Here is a 20,443-nt window from a genome sequence, read left to right as displayed (position 1 = left end):
CAATTAGTGCTGCACACGGCTGCTAGAATCCTAACTAGAACAAAAAAAATGTAACACATTACTCCTGTCCTAACGTCCTTACACTGGCTGCGTGTTAGGGTTAGGGCTGATTTTAAGGTTTTACTCTTAACCTATAAATCAATACATGGATTTGCTCCTACTTACCTTGCTGAAATGATCCAGCCATACATACCTACACATAACCTACAATCGCAAGATGCATGTCTTTTAATTGTTCCTAGAATTTCTAAACAAACAGCCGGAGGCAGGGACTTTTCTCATAGAGCTCCACTACTGTGGAATGATCTGCCAATTAAGATTAGAAATGCAAATTCAGGGCAAACTTTCAAGTGTCTACTAAAAACTAATCTCGACAGCACGGTTTATAATTAGGTGTAGCCTGGCCCGGGGGCGTGAAGGTGACCAGTAGGCTTGATACTGTCCACCCTTGCTGTCTTGCCAGGTGGGCTCTCGTCGCCACTGGGATGCCCTCCCTCCAATGCCTTTAGGGAGCAGAGTCACTGGCTTGTTGTTGTGTCTCTGTTGCGCATTTGTGCAATTGGGCTATACAGGATGATTATTTGCATTTGACACAGCCACATCTACTCCCTCCATAGAGGTAGGCCATGTGATTCTGAATGCTTTGCGTCTCTGAAAATTATGTTCACTGGTTATCGTTGGCTGCTGATGTCATTTACTTTAAGCTAAGTGTGCAGGTTTATAATCACAGTAATTTCGTTCATTTGCATTTTGAGAATCCATCACTGGTGGCCATAATAATAGCAGGTTACGTTTGTGCAGGTAAATCTTATTTCTATGCGGGTGTATTGCAAACGTGCATTCGTGTGCCAGGGGTTTCTGCAACATTTTAACAATGTTGGTTGTGGAGCTACTGCATATCAGACTACTGCAGATTTTGTTTATGCACGAAAAGCTATGGATATCTGCATTTTTATATACAACGTCAATACCCTTTTCGAGTAATTACTATTTATTTTTAGACAATATTTTGAAGCAATTAAAAACATGAATGAAAAACAAATAACAGATCAGGCTTAAGCATCATTAGATTTTGGGTTATGTTCAGATAAAAAGTCAGATTCTGGAAGATTGAGGTTTATTGGATTAATTAGAATGACTGATTATCTGACAGACATTTAGCTAATGTAGAGATGTAGCCCAATCATATTGAAGTAAAGAACAATGGTTTAGAAACCCATTTCCAAAGGCACTGTAGCCTACACAACCCTTAAGGTAAAATGCAAATTAAGTTTTTGGCCAACTATGTAAACTCTGACATTGATTCATCCCGCAAAAGGTGTTCAGTTGGTTATAGGCTATTTCTATTTGTTTTCCAATGACTCTTAATATGAATGTAATCTAAAAGTACACCAAACATAATTAACGCAAACTTTTGTTTTGGCCCCTGTTTATCATGAGCTGAACTCAAAGATTTAAGACTTGGTCTATTTACACAAAAGGCCTATTTTTCTCAAATATTGTTCACAAATCTGTCTAAATCTGTTCTAGTGAGCATTTCTCCTTTGCCGAGATAATCCATCTACCTCACAGATGTGGCATATCAAGATGCTGATTAGACAGCATAATTATTGCACATGTATGCCTTAGGCTGGCCACAATGAAAGGCCACTCTTAAATGTGCCGTTCCATCACACAGCATAATTCCACAGATGTTGTGAATTTTGAGGGAGTGCGCAATTGGCATGCTGACTGCAGGAATGTCCACCAGAGCTGTTGCCCATGAATTGAATGTTAATTTCTCTACCTTAAGCCGTCTCCAAAGGCGTTTCAGAGAATTTGGCAGTACATCCAACTGGCCTCACAACCGCATACGACAGCGTATGCCAGGTCCTGCCAATATTAAGCAACTTCACACAGCCATTGAGTAGGAGTGGACCAACATTCCACAGGCCACAATCAACAACCTGATCAACTCTATACGAAGGAGAAGTGTTGAATTATGTGAGGCAAATGGTGGTCACACCAGATACTGACTGGTTTTTGGATCCCCGCCGGACCCCCCCAAAACAGTGAAACTGCACATTATAGAGTGGCCTTTTATTGTGGCCAGCCTAAGGCACACCTGTGCAATAATCATGCTGTCTAATCAGCATCTTGAAATGCCACACAAGAGTAGGCTAAGTTTTGTTAATATAATATCCCCAATGTGTGTGTTTCTAAAAAATCAAACATTAGAAAAGAGTTCAAACAATAGATTGTCCAATTTTATTTTCATGTATTTGTGTACACACAGTTTTCACCCGGGTCCTTTGCTAAGGGCTGTCAGGTCCCTGTATGACCGAAGCAGGAGCTTGGTCCGCATTGCCGGCAGTAAGTCAGACTTGTTCCCAGTGCATGTTGGACTCCGGCAGGGCTGCCCTTTGTCGGCGGTTCTGTTCATAATTTTTTAGGTTTGGGGACCACACGATTTCGTCTTTGCTCTTTGCGGATGATGTTGTCGTGTTGGCCCCTTCAAACCAGGACCTTCAGCATGCGCTGGGACCGTTTGCAGCCGAGTGTGAAGCGGTGGGGATGAGAATCAGTCCCTCCAAATCCGAGGCCATGGTCCTCAGTCGGAAAAGGGTGGCTTGCCCACTTCAGGTCGGTGGAGAGTGCCTGCCTCAAGTGGAGGAGTTCAAGTATCTAGGGGTCTTGTTCACGAGTGAGGGAAGGATGGAACGGGAGATTGACAGACGGATCGGTGCAGCTTCTGCAGTAATGTGGTCGATGTATCGGTCTGTCGTGGTGAAGAAAGAGCTGAGCCGCAAGGCGAAGCTCTCGATTTACCGGTCAATCTACGTTCCTACTCTCACCTATGGTCATGAGCTTTGGGTCATGACCGAAAGGACAAGATCCCGGATACAGGCGGCCGAAATGAGCTTTCACCGCAGGGTGGCAGGGCGATCCCTTAGAGATAGGGTGAGAAGCTCGGTCACCCGGGAGGAGCTCAGAGTAGAGCAGCTGCTCCTCCACATCGAGAGGGGTCAGCTGAAGTGGCTTGGGCAACTGTTTCGGATGCCTCCGGAACGCCATCCTGGGAAGGTGTTCCGGTCCCGTCCCACCAGGAGGAGACCCCGGGGGAAGACCTAGGACACGCTGGAGGGACTATGTCTCCCGGCTGGCCTGGGAACGCCTCGGTGTCCCCCCGGAATAGCTGGAGGAAGTGTCTGGGGAGAGGGAAGTCTGGGCATCTCTGCTTAGACTGCTGCCCCCGCGACCCGGGCCTGGATGAAGCAGAAGAAGATGGATGGATGGACAGTTTTCACCATTTTCAAATGACTAACATTTTCATATGTATAACACATTGCTGCAGTACAACTGAACCCGTCGGTTGTCGTTGAAAAGAAGCCAACTTACCTGCGTTTTAGCTTGATCTCAAATTTCCCTCTGTGTGTGAAGACTCCTTGTTCAAGATGAAGAAATTGAGTTTGCATTCCGATGCCACTATTGCATAAACCGGGGTAGTGGGAGGTGACTGTGGCATTCGTAGTTGAAGCGTTATTATCCAGTGGGCATTCAGCAATGCAGAAACATAGACCAAGGAATAGCGCAATGATAAGAATCCTGTTCATCATGCAGGTTTTTGCGCTGGGATCAAAACCTCCCTCTTGATGTCTGCTGTGCGCGATAAATTGTCGTGTTTACAGACTTCTCCAGGGGGCTTCAACTTGCGCTAGGGAATGGTGTTCTTGAAGTCCAGTATGTCGACGAGATGTGAACAATTCGCTCTCCGCTGTCCTAGCTCTGGAATAAACACTCCGGTCACGGCCTTTTATAGGTTTCGATAGCATAGGGGGCGTTTCCTTCTCTCCCTCACCAACCCGAAGTTTAGAAAGCCGAAGATTTAACATAGGGGGCGTTCTCTTCTCTCTCTCACCAACCCGATGTTTAGCAAGCCGAAGTTTAGACATTTATGAATGTTTATAGAACTACCGTTTTACTGAACATTAACAATTCTTTGACCTGCGTCCTTCATACCAATCCTCAAATAATTGTTTCAAAGCATGACATTAAAGATGTTTTCGAAAGAACGTGAAAAGTTAAACGGTAGTTTCATTTTAAACTTCTGCTTTCTATACTTCGGGTTGGTGAGAGACATTGTAATACGTAGTCTGAGCCACTGAGAGGCAGTTGTATGAATTTGCAAGTGAGTGATCATTTCAGAACTAGGATAGCGGTCAGCGAATCGTCTTAACATCGGTCTGACCAACTGAGAGCTGAAGTTTTCAATATAGCCATATGTGTATTTTACATATTGAGTGAATGTCATTTCCCTGTATAGTGAAAGCTGTGTACATACAAATAACTTCAAATAATATTGGACAATCTGTAGTTTCGCCTCTTGTCTATAGCTTGATTCCAAGTAACACATAGGGAAAATAATGTTTTTAAACATGCACTCGTTTTTTGGTGTATATCCAAAGATGACTTAAAAAATGAAACGATAAATCCACTTGGCCTTTGTTTTTTGTGCTCCGGCAGTTAGACGTAGATTATTAAAACAAAAGTTGGTCGCTTGTTGAACAGTGGCCGAAAGATTCATGCGATCCGGAGTGAAGTGCTCTCATATCCAGTGTTTCGGACGCTCCAGTTACACTTTTGGGGCGTACCTGTGTGCTGGAACCAGCGTGACAAACGCAGACGGAACCCGCAAAGTAGATTATAGGCGACATGACTGGCAAGCAGAGATTGAAGAACAGAGAGAGCAGAGATCTTGACTTGAAGCAGATAACCTGTTGCGTTGGTTCCAGAAGGGTTCCACGGGCAAAGATGATTCATTTTTTAGTTTTTAAAGTAATATTCGGATAAACACCAAATAACATGAGTAGGCTATGTTTTGTTAATACAATTTCCCCCAAGTGTGTGTGCTTCAAAAAATCAAACATTAGACAAGAGTTCAAACAATAGATTGTCGAATTTTATTTTCATGTATTTGTGTACACACAGTTTTCACCATTTTCAAATGACTAACATTTTCATATGTATAACACGTTGCTGCAGTACAACTGAACCCGTCGGTTGTCGTTGAAAAGAAGCCAACTTCCCTGCGTTTTAGCTTGATCTCAAATTTCCCTCTGTGTGTGAATACTCATTGTTCAAGATGAAGAAATTGATTTTGCATTCCGATGCCACTATTGCATAAACCGTGGTAGTGGGAGGTGACTGTGGCATTCGTAGTTGAAGCGCTAGTGTCCAGTGGGCATTCAGCAAAGCACATAACCTGTTGCGTTGGTTCCAGAATGGTTCCACGGGCAAAGATGATTCATTTTTTAGTTTTTAAAATAATATTCGGATAAACACCAAATAACATGAGTAGGCTATGTTTTGTTAATATAATTTCCCCAAAGTGTGTGTGCTTCTAAAAATTGAAGAGCAGAGAGAGCAGAGATCTTGACTTGAAGCACATAACCTGTTGTGTTGGTTCCAGAATGGTTCCACGGGCAAAGATGATTCATTTTTTAGTTTTTAAAGTAATATTCGGATAAACACCAAATAACATGAGTAGGCTACGTTTTGTTAATATAATTTCCCCAAAGTGTGTGTGCTTCTAAAAATTGAAGAACAGAGAGAGCAGAGATCTTGACTTGAAGCACATAACCTGTTGCGTTGGTTCCAGAATGGTTCCACGGGCAAAGATGATTCATTTTTTAGTTTTTAAAGTAATATTCGGATAAACACCAAATAACATGAGTAGGCTACGTTTTGTTAATATAATTTCCCCAAAGTGTGTGTGCTTCTAAAAATTGAAGAACAGAGAGAGCAGAGATCTTGACTTGAAGCACATAACCTGTTGCGTTGGTTCCAGAATGGTTCCACGGGCAAAGATGATTCATTTTTTAGTTTTTAAAATAATATTCGGATAAACACCAAATAACATGAGTAGGCTATGTTTTGTTAATATAATTTCCCCAAAGTGTGTGTGCTTCTAAAAATTGAAGAGCAGAGAGAGCAGAGATCTTGACTTGAAGCACATAACCTGTTGCGTTGGTTCCAGAATGGTTCCACGGGCAAAGATGATTCATTTTTTAGTTTTTAAAGTAATATTCGGATAAACACCAAATAACATGAGTAGGCTACGTTTTGTTAATATAATTTCCCCAAAGTGTGTGTGCTTCTAAAAATTGAAGAACAGAGAGAGCAGAGATCTTGACTTGAAGCACATAACCTGTTGCGTTGGTTCCAGAATGGTTCCACGGGCAAAGATGATTCATTTTTTAGTTTTTAAAGTAATATTCGGATAAACACCAAATAACATGAGTAGGCTACGTTTTGTTAATATAATTTCCCCAAAGTGTGTGTGCTTCTAAAAATTGAAGAACAGAGAGAGCAGAGATCTTGACTTGAAGCACATAACCTGTTGCGTTGGTTCCAGAATGGTTCCACGGGCAAAGATGATTCATTTTTTAGTTTTTAAAATAATATTCGGATAAACACCAAATAACATGAGTAGGCTATGTTTTGTTAATATAATTTCCCCAAAGTGTGTGTGCTTCTAAAAATTGAAGAACAGAGAGAGCAGAGATCTTGACTTGAAGCACATAACCTGTTGCGTTGGTTCCAGAATGGTTCCACGGGCAAAGATGAATCATTTTTTAGTTTTTAAAGTAATATTCGGATAAACACCAAATAACATGAGTAGGCTATGTTTTGTTAATATAATTTCCCCAAAGTGTGTGTGCTTCTAAAAATTGAAGAACAGAGAGAGCAGAGATCTTGACTTGAAGCACATAACTTGTTGCGTTGGTTCCAGAAGGGTTCCACGGGCAAAGATGATTCATTTTTTAGTTTTTAAAGTAATATTCGGATAAACACCAAATAACATGAGTACGCTATGTTTTGTTAATATAATTTCCCCAAAGTGTGTGTGCTTCTAAAAATTGAAGAGCAGAGAGAGCAGAGATCTTGACTTGAAGCACATAACCTGTTGCGTTGGTTCCAGAATGGTTCCACGGGCAAAGATGATTCATTTTTTAGTTTTTAAAGTAATATTCGGATAAACACCAAATAACATGAGTAGGCTACGTTTTGTTAATATAATTTCCCCAAAGTGTGTGTGCTTCTAAAAATTGAAGAACAGAGAGAGCAGAGATCTTGACTTGAAGCACATAACCTGTTGCGTTGGTTCCAGAATGGTTCCACGGGCAAAGATGATTCATTTTTTAGTTTTTAAAATAATATTCGGATAAACACCAAATAACATGAGTAGGCTATGTTTTGTTAATATAATTTCCCCAAAGTGTGTGTGCTTCTAAAATTGAAGAACAGAGAGAGCAGAGATCTTGACTTGAAGCACATAACCTGTTGCGTTGGTTCCAGAATGGTTCCACGGGCAAAGATGATTCATTTTTTAGTTTTTAAAATAATATTCGGATAAACACCAAATAACATGAGTAGGCTATGTTTTGTTAATATAATTTCCCCAAAGTGTGTGTGCTTCTAAAAATTGAAGAACAGAGAGAGCAGAGATCTTGACTTGAAGCACATAACCTGTTGCGTTGGTTCCAGAATGGTTCCACGGGCAAAGATGAATCATTTTTTAGTTTTTAAAGTAATATTCGGATAAACACCAAATAACATGAGTAGGCTATGTTTTGTTAATATAATTTCCCCCAAGTGTGTGTGCTTCTAAAAATCAAACATTTGACAAGAGTTCAAACAATAGATTGTCCAATTTTATTTTCATGTATTTGTGTACACACAGTTTTCACCCGGGTCCTTTGCTAAGGGCTGTCAGGTCCCTGTACGACCGAAGCAGGAGCTTGGTCCGCATTGCCGGCAGTAAGTCAGACTTGTTCCCAGTGCATGTTGGACTCCGGCAGGGCTGCCCTTTGTCGGCGGTTCTGTTCATAATTTTTTAGGTTTGGGGACCACACGATTTCGTCTTTGCTCTTTGCGGATGATGTTGTCGTGTTGGCCCCTTCAAACCAGGACCTTCAGCATGCGCTGGGACCGTTTGCAGCCGAGTGTGAAGCGGTGGGGATGAGAATCAGTCCCTCCAAATCCGAGGCCATGGTCCTCAGTCGGAAAAGGGTGGCTTGCCCACTTCAGGTCGGTGGAGAGTGCCTGCCTCAAGTGGAGGAGTTCAAGTATCTAGGGGTCTTGTTCACGAGTGAGGGAAGGATGGAACGGGAGATTGACAGACGGATCGGTGCAGCTTCTGCAGTAATGTGGTCGATGTATCGGTCTGTCGTGGTGAAGAAAGAGCTGAGCCGCAAGGCGAAGCTCTCGATTTACCGGTCAATCTACGTTCCTACTCTCACCTATGGTCATGAGCTTTGGGTCATGACCGAAAGGACAAGATCCCGGATACAGGCGGCCGAAATGAGCTTTCACCGCAGGGTGGCAGGGCGATCCCTTAGAGATAGGGTGAGAAGCTCGGTCACCCGGGAGGAGCTCAGAGTAGAGCAGCTGCTCCTCCACATCGAGAGGGGTCAGCTGAAGTGGCTTGGGCAACTGTTTCGGATGCCTCCGGAACGCCATCCTGGGAAGGTGTTCCGGTCCCGTCCCACCAGGAGGAGACCCCGGGGGAAGACCTAGGACACGCTGGAGGGACTATGTCTCCCGGCTGGCCTGGGAACGCCTCGGTGTCCCCCCGGAATAGCTGGAGGAAGTGTCTGGGGAGAGGGAAGTCTGGGCATCTCTGCTTAGACTGCTGCCCCCGCGACCCGGGCCTGGATGAAGCAGAAGAAGATGGATGGATGGACAGTTTTCACCATTTTCAAATGACTAACATTTTCATATGTATAACACATTGCTGCAGTACAACTGAACCCGTCGGTTGTCGTTGAAAAGAAGCCAACTTACCTGCGTTTTAGCTTGATCTCAAATTTCCCTCTGTGTGTGAAGACTCCTTGTTCAAGATGAAGAAATTGAGTTTGCATTCCGATGCCACTATTGCATAAACCGGGGTAGTGGGAGGTGACTGTGGCATTCGTAGTTGAAGCGTTATTATCCAGTGGGCATTCAGCAATGCAGAAACATAGACCAAGGAATAGCGCAATGATAAGAATCCTGTTCATCATGCAGGTTTTTGCGCTGGGATCAAAACCTCCCTCTTGATGTCTGCTGTGCGCGATAAATTGTCGTGTTTACAGACTTCTCCAGGGGGCTTCAACTTGCGCTAGGGAATGGTGTTCTTGAAGTCCAGTATGTCGACGAGATGTGAACAATTCGCTCTCCGCTGTCCTAGCTCTGGAATTAACACTCCGGTCACGGCCTTTTATAGGTTTCGATAGCATAGGGGGCGTTTCCTTCTCTCCCTCACCAACCCGAAGTTTAGAAAGCCGAAGATTTAACATAGGGGGCGTTCTCTTCTCTCTCTCACCAACCCGATGTTTAGCAAGCCGAAGTTTAGACATTTATGAATGTTTATAGAACTACCGTTTTACTGAACATTAACAATTCTTTGACCTGCGTCCTTCATACCAATCCTCAAATAATTGTTTCAAAGCATGACATTAAAGATGTTTTCGAAAGAACGTGAAAAGTTAAACGGTAGTTTCATTTTAAACTTCTGCTTTCTATACTTCGGGTTGGTGAGAGACATTGTAATACGTAGTCTGAGCCACTGAGAGGCAGTTGTATGAATTTGCAAGTGAGTGATCATTTCAGAACTAGGATAGCGGTCAGCGAATCGTCTTAACATCGGTCTGACCAACTGAGAGCTGAAGTTTTCAATATAGCCATATGTGTATTTTACATATTGAGTGAATGTCATTTCCCTGTATAGTGAAAGCTGTGTACATACAAATAACTTCAAATAATATTGGACAATCTGTAGTTTCGCCTCTTGTCTATAGCTTGATTCCAAGTAACACATAGGGAAAATAATGTTTTTAAACATGCACTCGTTTTTTGGTGTATATCCAAAGATGACTTAAAAAATGAAACGATATATCCACTTGGCCTTTGTTTTTTGTGCTCCGGCAGTTAGACGTAGATTATTAAAACAAAAGTTGGTCGCTTGTTGAACAGTGGCCGAAAGATTCATGCGATCCGGAGTGAAGTGCTCTCCTATCCAGTGTTTCGGACGCTCCAGTTAAACTTTTGGGGCGTACCTGTGTGCTGGAACCAGCGTGACAAACGCAGACGGAACCCGCAAAGTAGATTATAGGCGACATGACTGGCAAGCAGAGATTGAAGAACAGAGAGAGCAGAGATCTTGACTTGAAGCAGATAACCTGTTGCGTTGGTTCCAGAAGGGTTCCACGGGCAAAGATGATTCATTTTTTAGTTTTTAAAGTAATATTCGGATAAACACCAAATAACATGAGTAGGCTATGTTTTGTTAATACAATTTCCCCCAAGTGTGTGTGCTTCAAAAAAATCAAACATTAGACAAGAGTTCAAACAATAGATTGTCCAATTTTATTTTCATGTATTTGTGTACACACAGTTTTCACCATTTTCAAATGACTAACATTTTCATATGTATAACACGTTGCTGCAGTACAACTGAACCCGTCGGTTGTCGTTGAAAAGAAGCCAACTTCCCTGCGTTTTAGCTTGATCTCAAATTTCCCTCTGTGTGTGAATACTCATTGTTCAAGATGAAGAAATTGATTTTGCATTCCGATGCCACTATTGCATAAACCGTGGTAGTGGGAGGTGACTGTGGCATTCGTAGTTGAAGCCCTAGTGTCCAGTGGGCATTCAGCAAAGCACATAACCTGTTGCGTTGGTTCCAGAATGGTTCCACGGGCAAAGATGATTCATTTTTTAGTTTTTAAAATAATATTCGGATAAACACCAAATAACATGAGTAGGCTATGTTTTGTTAATATAATTTCCCCAAAGTGTGTGTGCTTCTAAAAATTGAAGAAGCAGAGAGAGCAGAGATCTTGACTTGAAGCACATAACCTGTTGCGTTGGTTCCAGAATGGTTCCACGGGCAAAGATGAATTCATTTTTTAGTTTTTAAAGTAATATTCGGATAAACACCAAATAACATGAGTAGGCTATGTTTTGTTAATATAATTTCCCCAAAGTGTGTGTGCTTCTAAAAATTGAAGAACAGAGAGAGCAGAGATCTTGACTTGAAGCACATAACCTGTTGCGTTGGTTCCAGAATGGTTCCACGGGCAAAGATGATTCATTTTTTAGTTTTTAAAATAATATTCGGATAAACACCAAATAACATGAGTAGGCTATGTTTTGTTAATATAATTTCCCCAAAGTGTGTGTGCTTCTAAAAATTGAAGAACATAGAGAGCAGAGATCTTGACTTGAAGCACATAACCTGTTGCGTTGGTTCCAGAATGGTTCCACGGGCAAAGATGAATAATTTTTTAGTTTTTAAAGTAATATTCGGATAAACACCAAATAACATGAGTAGGCTATGTTTTGTTAATATAATTTCCCCCAAGTGTGTGTGCTTCTAAAAATCAAACATTTGACAAGAGTTCAAACAATAGATTGTCCAATTTTATTTTCATGTATTTGTGTACACACAGTTTTCACCCGGGTCCTTTGCTAAGGGCTGTCAGGTCCCTGTACGACCGAAGCAGGAGCTTGGTCCGCATTGCCGGCAGTAAGTCAGACTTGTTCCCAGTGCATGTTGGACTCCGGCAGGGCTGCCCTTTGTCGGCGGTTCTGTTCATAATTTTTTAGGTTTGGGGACCACACGATTTCGTCTTTGCTCTTTGCGGATGATGTTGTCGTGTTGGCCCCTTCAAACCAGGACCTTCAGCATGCGCTGGGACCGTTTGCAGCCGAGTGTGAAGCGGTGGGGATGAGAATCAGTCCCTCCAAATCCGAGGCCATGGTCCTCAGTCGGAAAAGGGTGGCTTGCCCACTTCAGGTCGGTGGAGAGTGCCTGCCTCAAGTGGAGGAGTTCAAGTATCTAGGGGTCTTGTTCACGAGTGAGGGAAGGATGGAACGGGAGATTGACAGACGGATCGGTGCAGCTTCTGCAGTAATGTGGTCGATGTATCGGTCTGTCGTGGTGAAGAAAGAGCTGAGCCGCAAGGCGAAGCTCTCGATTTACCGGTCAATCTACGTTCCTACTCTCACCTATGGTCATGAGCTTTGGGTCATGACCGAAAGGACAAGATCCCGGATACAGGCGGCCGAAATGAGCTTTCACCGCAGGGTGGCAGGGCGATCCCTTAGAGATAGGGTGAGAAGCTCGGTCACCCGGGAGGAGCTCAGAGTAGAGCAGCTGCTCCTCCACATCGAGAGGGGTCAGCTGAAGTGGCTTGGGCAACTGTTTCGGATGCCTCCGGAACGCCATCCTGGGAAGGTGTTCCGGTCCCGTCCCACCAGGAGGAGACCCCGGGGGAAGACCTAGGACACGCTGGAGGGACTATGTCTCCCGGCTGGCCTGGGAACGCCTCGGTGTCCCCCCGGAATAGCTGGAGGAAGTGTCTGGGGAGAGGGAAGTCTGGGCATCTCTGCTTAGACTGCTGCCCCCGCGACCCGGGCCTGGATGAAGCAGAAGAAGATGGATGGATGGACAGTTTTCACCATTTTCAAATGACTAACATTTTCATATGTATAACACATTGCTGCAGTACAACTGAACCCGTCGGTTGTCGTTGAAAAGAAGCCAACTTACCTGCGTTTTAGCTTGATCTCAAATTTCCCTCTGTGTGTGAAGACTCCTTGTTCAAGATGAAGAAATTGAGTTTGCATTCCGATGCCACTATTGCATAAACCGGGGTAGTGGGAGGTGACTGTGGCATTCGTAGTTGAAGCGTTATTATCCAGTGGGCATTCAGCAATGCAGAAACATAGACCAAGGAATAGCGCAATGATAAGAATCCTGTTCATCATGCAGGTTTTTGCGCTGGGATCAAAACCTCCCTCTTGATGTCTGCTGTGCGCGATAAATTGTCGTGTTTACAGACTTCTCCAGGGGGCTTCAACTTGCGCTAGGGAATGGTGTTCTTGAAGTCCAGTATGTCGACGAGATGTGAACAATTCGCTCTCCGCTGTCCTAGCTCTGGAATAAACACTCCGGTCACGGCCTTTTATAGGTTTCGATAGCATAGGGGGCGTTTCCTTCTCTCCCTCACCAACCCGAAGTTTAGAAAGCCGAAGATTTAACATAGGGGGCGTTCTCTTCTCTCTCTCACCAACCCGATGTTTAGCAAGCCGAAGTTTAGACATTTATGAATGTTTATAGAACTACCGTTTTACTGAACATTAACAATTCTTTGACCTGCGTCCTTCATACCAATCCTCAAATAATTGTTTCAAAGCATGACATTAAAGATGTTTTCGAAAGAACGTGAAAAGTTAAACGGTAGTTTCATTTTAAACTTCTGCTTTCTATACTTCGGGTTGGTGAGAGACATTGTAATACGTAGTCTGAGCCACTGAGAGGCAGTTGTATGAATTTGCAAGTGAGTGATCATTTCAGAACTAGGATAGCGGTCAGCGAATCGTCTTAACATCGGTCTGACCAACTGAGAGCTGAAGTTTTCAATATAGCCATATGTGTATTTTACATATTGAGTGAATGTCATTTCCCTGTATAGTGAAAGCTGTGTACATACAAATAACTTCAAATAATATTGGACAATCTGTAGTTTCGCCTCTTGTCTATTGTTTGATTCCAAGTAACACATAGGGAAAATAATGTTTTTAAACATGCACTCGTTTTTTGGTGTATATCCAAAGATGACTTAAAAAATGAAACGATAAATCCACTTGGCCTTTGTTTTTTGTGCTCCGGCAGTTAGACGTAGATTATTAAAACAAAAGTTGGTCGCTTGTTGAACAGTGGCCGAAAGATTCATGCGATCCGGAGTGAAGTGCTCTCCTATCCAGTGTTTCGGACGCTCCAGTTAAACTTTTGGGGCGTACCTGTGTGCTGGAACCAGCGTGACAAACGCAGACGGAACCCGCAAAGTAGATTATAGGCGACATGACTGGCAAGCAGAGATTGAAGAACAGAGAGAGCAGAGATCTTGACTTGAAGCACATAACCTGTTGCGTTGGTTCCAGAAGGGTTCCACGGGCAAAGATGATTCATTTTTTAGTTTTTAAAGTAATATTCGGATAAACACCAAATAACATGAGTAGGCTATGTTTTGTTAATATAATTTCCCCAAAGTGTGTGTGCTTCTAAATATTGAAGAACAGAGAGAGCAGAGATCTTGACTTGAAGCACATAACTTGTTGCGTTGGTTCCAGAAGGGTTCCACGGGCAAAGATGATTCATTTTTTAGTTTTTAAAGTAATATTCGGATAAACACCAAATAACATGAGTACGCTATGTTTTGTTAATACAATTTCCCCCAAGTGTGTGTGCTTCAAAAAATCAAACATTAGACAAGAGTTCAAACAATAGATTGTCCAATTTTATTTTCATGTATTTGTGTACACACAGTTTTCACCATTTTCAAATGACTAACATTTTCATATGTATAACACGTTGCTGCAGTACAACTGAACCCGTCGGTTGTCGTTGAAAAGAAGCCAACTTCCCTGCGTTTTAGCTTGATCTCAAATTTCCCTCTGTGTGTGAATACTCATTGTTCAAGATGAAGAAATTGATTTTGCATTCCGATGCCACTATTGCATAAACCGTGGTAGTGGGAGGTGACTGTGGCATTCGTAGTTGAAGCCCTAGTGTCCAGTGGGCATTCAGCAAAGCACATAACCTGTTGCGTTGGTTCCAGAATGGTTCCACGGGCAAAGATGATTCATTTTTTAGTTTTTAAAATAATATTCGGATAAACACCAAATAACATGAGTAGGCTATGTTTTGTTAATATAATTTCCCCAAAGTGTGTGTGCTTCTAAAAATTGAAGAGCAGAGAGAGCAGAGATCTTGACTTGAAGCACATAACCTGTTGCGTTGGTTCCAGAATGGTTCCACGGGCAAAGATGATTCATTTTTTAGTTTTTAAAGTAATATTCGGATAAACACCAAATAACATGAGTAGGCTACTGTTTTGTTAATATAATTTCCCCAAAGTGTGTGTGCTTCTAAAAATTGAAGAACAGAGAGAGCAGAGATCTTGACTTGAAGCACATAACCTGTTGCGTTGGTTCCAGAATGGTTCCACGGGCAAAGATGATTCATTTTTTAGTTTTTAAAATAATATTCGGATAAACACCAAATAACATGAGTAGGCTATGTTTTGTTAATATAATTTCCCCAAAGTGTGTGTGCTTCTAAAAATTGAAGAACAGAGAGAGCAGAGATCTTGACTTGAAGCACATAACCTGTTGCGTTGGTTCCAGAATGGTTCCACGGGCAAAGATGATTCATTTTTTAGTTTTTAAAGTAATATTCGGATAAACACCAAATAACATGAGTAGGCTATGTTTTGTTAATATAATTTCCCCAAAGTGTGTGTGCTTCTAAAAATTGAAGAGCAGAGAGAGCAGAGATCTTGACTTGAAGCACATAACCTGTTGCGTTGGTTCCAGAATGGTTCCACGGGCAAAGATGATTCATTTTTTAGTTTTTAAAGTAATATTCGGATAAACACCAAATAACATGAGTAGGCTACGTTTTGTTAATATAATTTCCCCAAAGTGTGTGTGCTTCTAAAAATTGAAGAACAGAGAGAGCAGAGATCTTGACTTGAAGCACATAACCTGTTGCGTTGGTTCCAGAATGGTTCCACGGGCAAAGATGATTAATTTTTTAGTTTTTAAAGTAATATTCGGATAAACACCAAATAACATGAGTACGCTATGTTTTGTTAATATAATTTCCCCAAAGTGTGTGTGCTTCTAAAAATTGAAGAGCAGAGAGAGCAGAGATCTTGACTTGAAGCACATAACCTGTTGCGTTGGTTCCAGAATGGTTCCACGGGCAAAGATGATTCATTTTTTAGTTTTTAAAGTAATATTCGGATAAACACCAAATAACATGAGTAGGCTATGTTTTGTTAATATAATTTCCCCAAAGTGTGTGTGCTTCTAAAAATTGAAGAACAGAGAGAGCAGAGATCTTGACTTGAAGCACATAACCTGTTGCGTTGGTTCCAGAATGGTTCCACGGGCAAAGATGATTCATTTTTTAGTTTTTAAAGTAATATTCGGATAAACACCAAATAACATGAGTAGGCTACTGTTTTGTTAATATAATTTCCCCAAAGTGTGTGTGCTTCTAAAAATTGAAGAACAGAGAGAGCAGAGATCTTGACTTGAAGCACATAACCTGTTGCGTTGGTTCCAGAATGGTTCCACGGGCAAAGATGATTCATTTTTTAGTTTTTAAAGTAATATTCGGATAAACACCAAATAACATGAGTAGGCTATGTTTTGTTAATATAATTTCCCCAAAGTGTGTGTGCTTCTAAAAATTGAAGAGCAGAGAGAGCAGAGATCTTGACTTGAAGCACATAACCTGTTGCGTTGGTTCCAGAATGGTTCCACGGGCAAAGATGATTCATTTTTTAGTTTTTAAAGTAATATTCGGATAAACACCAAATAACATGAGTAGGCTACGTTTTGTTAATATAATTTCCCCAAAGTGTGTGTGCTTCTAAAAATTGAAGAACAGAGAGAGCAGAGATCTTGACTTGAAGCACATAACCTGTTGCGTTGGTTCCAGAATGGTTCCACGGGCAAAGATGATTCATTTTTTAGTTTTTGAAATAATATTCGGATAAACACCAAATAACATGAGTAGGCTATGTTTTGTTAATATAATTTCCCCAAAGTGTGTGTGCTTCTAAAAATTGAAGAACAGAGAGAGCAGAGATCTTGACTTGAAGCACATAACCTGTTGCGTTGGTTCCAGAATGGTTCCACGGGCAAAGATGAATCATTTTTTAGTTTTTAAAGTAATATTCGGATAAACACCAAATAACATGAGTAGGCTATGTTTTGTTAATATAATTTCCCCAAAGTGTGTGTGCTTCTAAAAATTGAAGAACAGAGAGAGCAGAGATCTTGACTTGAAGCACATAACCTGTTGCGTTGGTTCCAGAAGGGTTCCACGGGCAAAGATGATTCATTTTTTAGTTTTTAAAGTAATATTCGGATAAACACCAAATAACATGAGTAGGCTATGTTTTGTTAATATAATTTCCCCCAAGTGTGTGTGCTTCTAAAAATCAAACATTTGACAAGAGTTCAAACAATAGATTGTCCAATTTTATTTTCATGTATTTGTGTACACACAGTTTTCACCCGGGTCCTTTGCTAAGGGCTGTCAGGTCCCTGTACGACCGAAGCAGGAGCTTGGTCCGCATTGCCGGCAGTAAGTCAGACTTGTTCCCAGTGCATGTTGGACTCCGGCAGGGCTGCCCTTTGTCGGCGGTTCTGTTCATAATTTTTTAGGTTTGGGGACCACACGATTTCGTCTTTGCTCTTTGCGGATGATGTTGTCGTGTTGGCCCCTTCAAACCAGGACCTTCAGCATGCGCTGGGACCGTTTGCAGCCGAGTGTGAAGCGGTGGGGATGAGAATCAGTCCCTCCAAATCCGAGGCCATGGTCCTCAGTCGGAAAAGGGTGGCTTGCCCACTTCAGGTCGGTGGAGAGTGCCTGCCTCAAGTGGAGGAGTTCAAGTATCTAGGGGTCTTGTTCACGAGTGAGGGAAGGATGGAACGGGAGATTGACAGACGGATCGGTGCAGCTTCTGCAGTAATGTGGTCGATGTATCGGTCTGTCGTGGTGAAGAAAGAGCTGAGCCGCAAGGCGAAGCTCTCGATTTACCGGTCAATCTACGTTCCTACTCTCACCTATGGTCATGAGCTTTGGGTCATGACCGAAAGGACAAGATCCCGGATACAGGCGGCCGAAATGAGCTTTCACCGCAGGGTGGCAGGGCGATCCCTTAGAGATAGGGTGAGAAGCTCGGTCACCCGGGAGGAGCTCAGAGTAGAGCAGCTGCTCCTCCACATCGAGAGGGGTCAGCTGAAGTGGCTTGGGCAACTGTTTCGGATGCCTCCGGAACGCCATCCTGGGAAGGTGTTCCGGTCCCGTCCCACCAGGAGGAGACCCCGGGGGAAGACCTAGGACACGCTGGAGGGACTATGTCTCCCGGCTGGCCTGGGAACGCCTCGGTGTCCCCCCGGAATAGCTGGAGGAAGTGTCTGGGGAGAGGGAAGTCTGGGCATCTCTGCTTAGACTGCTGCCCCCGCGACCCGGGCCTGGATGAAGCAGAAGAAGATGGATGGATGGACAGTTTTCACCATTTTCAAATGACTAACATTTTCATATGTATAACACATTGCTGCAGTACAACTGAACCCGTCGGTTGTCGTTGAAAAGAAGCCAACTTACCTGCGTTTTAGCTTGATCTCAAATTTCCCTCTGTGTGTGAAGACTCCTTGTTCAAGATGAAGAAATTGAGTTTGCATTCCGATGCCACTATTGCATAAACCGGGGTAGTGGGAGGTGACTGTGGCATTCGTAGTTGAAGCGTTATTATCCAGTGGGCATTCAGCAATGCAGAAACATAGACCAAGGAATAGCGCAATGATAAGAATCCTGTTCATCATGCAGGTTTTTGCGCTGGGATCAAAACCTCCCTCTTGATGTCTGCTGTGCGCGATAAATTGTCGTGTTTACAGACTTCTCCAGGGGGCTTCAACTTGCGCTAGGGAATGGTGTTCTTGAAGTCCAGTATGTCGACGAGATGTGAACAATTCGCTCTCCGCTGTCCTAGCTCTGGAATAAACACTCCGGTCACGGCCTTTTATAGGTTTCGATAGCATAGGGGGCGTTTCCTTCTCTCCCTCACCAACCCGAAGTTTAGAAAGCCGAAGATTTAACATAGGGGGCGTTCTCTTCTCTCTCTCACCAACCCGATGTTTAGCAAGCCGAAGTTTAGACATTTATGAATGTTTATAGAACTACCGTTTTACTGAACATTAACAATTCTTTGACCTGCGTCCTTCATACCAATCCTCAAATAATTGTTTCAAAGCATGACATTAAAGATGTTTTCGAAAGAACGTGAAAAGTTAAACGGTAGTTTCATTTTAAACTTCTGCTTTCTATACTTCGGGTTGGTGAGAGACATTGTAATACGTAGTCTGAGCCACTGAGAGGCAGTTGTATGAATTTGCAAGTGAGTGATCATTTCAGAACTAGGATAGCGGTCAGCGAATCGTCTTAACATCGGTCTGACCAACTGAGAGCTGAAGTTTTCAATATAGCCATATGTGTATTTTACATATTGAGTGAATGTCATTTCCCTGTATAGTGAAAGCTGTGTACATACAAATAACTTCAAATAATATTGGACAATCTGTAGTTTCGCCTCTTGTCTATTGTTTGATTCCAAGTAACACATAGGGAAAATAATGTTTTTAAACATGCACTCGTTTTTTGGTGTATATCCAAAGATGACTTAAAAAATGAAACGATAAATCCACTTGGCCTTTGTTTTTTGTGCTCCGGCAGTTAGACGTAGATTATTAAAACAAAAGTTGGTCGCTTGTTGAACAGTGGCCGAAAGATTCATGCGATCCGGAGTGAAGTGCTCTCCTATCCAGTGTTTCGGACGCTCCAGTTAAACTTTTGGGGCGTACCTGTGTGCTGGAACCAGCGTGACAAACGCAGACGGAACCCGCAAAGTAGATTATAGGCGACATGACTGGCAAGCAGAGATTGAAGAACAGAGAGAGCAGAGATCTTGACTTGAAGCACATAACCTGTTGCGTTGGTTCCAGAAGGGTTCCACGGGCAAAGATGATTCATTTTTTAGTTTTAAAGTAATATTCGGATAAACACCAAATAACATGAGTAGGCTATGTTTTGTTAATATAATTTCCCCAAAGTGTGTGTGCTTCTAAATATTGAAGAACAGAGAGAGAGCAGAGATCTTGACTTGAAGCACATAACTTGTTGCGTTGGTTCCAGAAGGGTTCCACGGGCAAAGATGATTCATTTTTTAGTTTTTAAAGTAATATTCGGATAAACACCAAATAACATGAGTACGCTATGTTTTGTTAATACAATTTCCCCCAAGTGTGTGTGCTTCAAAAAATCAAACATTAGACAAGAGTTCAAACAATAGATTGTCCAATTTTATTTTCATGTATTTGTGTACACACAGTTTTCACCATTTTCAAATGACTAACATTTTCATATGTATAACACGTTGCTGCAGTACAACTGAACCCGTCGGTTGTCGTTGAAAAGAAGCCAACTTCCCTGCGTTTTAGCTTGATCTCAAATTTCCCTCTGTGTGTGAATACTCATTGTTCAAGATGAAGAAATTGATTTTGCATTCCGATGCCACTATTGCATAAACCGTGGTAGTGGGAGGTGACTGTGGCATTCGTAGTTGAAGCGCTAGTGTCCAGTGGGCATTCAGCAAAGCACATAACCTGTTGCGTTGGTTCCAGAATGGTTCCACGGGCAAAGATGATTCATTTTTTAGTTTTTAAAATAATATTCGGATAAACACCAAATAACATGAGTAGGCTATGTTTTGTTAATATAATTTCCCCAAAGTGTGTGTGCTTCTAAAAATTGAAGAACAGAGAGAGCAGAGATCTT

This window comes from Esox lucius, chromosome 24 (assembly GCF_011004845.1).
Source record: "Esox lucius isolate fEsoLuc1 chromosome 24, fEsoLuc1.pri, whole genome shotgun sequence".
NCBI classification, from domain to species: domain Eukaryota; kingdom Metazoa; phylum Chordata; class Actinopteri; order Esociformes; family Esocidae; genus Esox; species Esox lucius.
The sequence above is the reverse complement of the archived record's forward strand: the minus strand, read 5'-3'. Positions refer to the sequence as shown.